This window comes from Anneissia japonica, unplaced genomic scaffold, assembly GCF_011630105.1.
Source record: "Anneissia japonica isolate Jap-2015-1 unplaced genomic scaffold, ASM1163010v1 scaffold4143_len111707_cov124, whole genome shotgun sequence".
NCBI lineage: Eukaryota > Metazoa > Echinodermata > Crinoidea > Comatulida > Comatulidae > Anneissia > Anneissia japonica.
The window spans coordinates 87,330-89,368 of record NW_022699490.1 but is presented as its reverse complement, the minus strand read 5'-3'; the positions used below and the strand labels follow the sequence as shown (position 1 = coordinate 89,368).

Sequence of the window (2,039 nt, the reverse complement as noted above, 5' to 3'; positions counted from 1 at the left end):
AGTGAAATAAATGTAAAAACAATGAAAAAACGATCAACAATCATTGAAGGTTGACTTGCGGAACACAAATTCTTAAAATATAGAATATAACAAAATAAAACCGATATTTCGATAGCTCCTGCTATCTATATCAACGTAAAAGCGAGGAAATTTGGGAGATCTTACAGATACAAAAATAATAATAAATGATATTAACCAATCGGAACCAAGTTAAAGATACAAATAGTTGATTGGACTACAAAATACATGTTAAGTAAATGAACGAATTAATTACAAATAAATAATTATAATTATGTCGGCAAAATAGTATTGATTATGTAAGCGATAGTATATTTGCGGTGCTATTGAGCCAGCTTAATTCTACGACTTTAATTGCGAGGGAATATAAAAATAAAAAACTCAAACGAAAATGAAACGATTGTTTTCGTTGACATAATACACATACAATTCATCCAAGACGAATATTTCTGACACGCCCGTGTCTTTCTTCAGCGTTTACCTGTATGAATGAAAAATACAGAAAAGATCAAAATTAAAAAAAAAACTGTAATTAACCAAGATAAATCCTAAGATAATAGCCACGCAGTTAGTACTAAACTGAACTAAACTTTATTGGAACATTTTTGTATCAGTGGCACACACCATGGACCTATTAGGCGCGCACCATCTGGTGGTGCATTCAAATAATAAGCAATATTTCACAAAATACAAAGAAAAATTATACAAAAAAAAATCTAAAATGATAGAACAGTGAAAATCAATGAGTACAATGGAAGGAATATTCCATGACCAAGAGATGGGCTGCACAACTCGACAAGGCGGAGCCTAGCCGAATGGATCACTTCAAATTTCAGTGAATTACTCAGCCACTGCACTAACACGATGTACGAATGACCACGGTAAAAATGACCCAGGAAAAAATGGCCCGGTAAAAAGGGCCCCGGCAAAAATGGCCCCAAATGACAGGTAGGTAAAAATGGCCCCCAATAATATAATTCTGTACTAAAACTGATTTTTTAAAATCATTATATACATTTTTAACTGAAATAATTTAGTTTTTAAAAGTAATCTAACATCAAATGATTTGCCATTTATATTTCACTTATTGCAGGAATTACATATTCAAAGATAAAATATTTAAAGATAAAAAAAGCAATGAATAACAGTTTGTATTGTTTTCCATTTAAATGTTAAAAAATAGCACCAACATAATCAATAAATCAACATAAATCATGCATTTATTAATACTAAAATATTTTATTTCTTTCAATCCGGGTTTTGGTAAACCCCACAAACAATGGGTTGATATGAACATTAAATTATTATTTTTTTTTTTATTTAAGAATATCAAAGTCCTACAATCATAATTAACGGGTTTGGTTGGGGTTCGCAGTGTGTTTCGAGGTTTGTGGTGTATTTGTAAGTATTTGTTCACAAAATAATTTAACATTTTAACCAAAAAATAGGTCCTTATAAATGTAATAAATATTCTTATTGATGTACCAAGTGAGTCAATCACAATTGAATTGTTAAGTTTTCTACAATGTGTTTTGAGAGGTTAGCAATACAATTTAATCCTACCATAATTACCCTACCCTCACATAATTACACACCATTTTAATTCTTAGTATAATTACCATACTTACTTAACTATGTATATATAGTATATCGCAGTTTACATTATTTAGTATAGTTTTGAAAATAATAAATTGAAAAAAACAAATGGCCACTGGTTTTTGAGCCAGTAGTAGGTACTTGGATTTAGTTACCTTTCTTTTATAATTTATATATAATTTAACAGTGTTAACGGCTATCTTGATTTATATTACATGCAACTATTTGTTTCTAGCCGTAGCCATTGTGTAATGGAGTGCATCTGGTGGTATTTGAATCTGTTCAACCATGAAGCCTCCGTGGTCTAATGGTTATGACGCTCGCTTTGACAGCGAGAGGTCGCAGGTTCAAGTCCCACCAGAGGCATTTTATTACACAATTTCTTTATTCATTTATTTACAGGACTACATTCGTTGAGAGCTATG

The 2,039-nt window shown here is 30.8% G+C and overlaps 1 protein-coding gene across 1 annotated transcript in view; it reads left to right on the top strand.

The window, feature by feature from the left end:
- The window catches only part of LOC117102990, a 12,274-nt gene that overhangs the window by 757 nt on the left and 9,478 nt on the right, over nt 1-2,039 (top strand). The window lies entirely within an intron of this gene.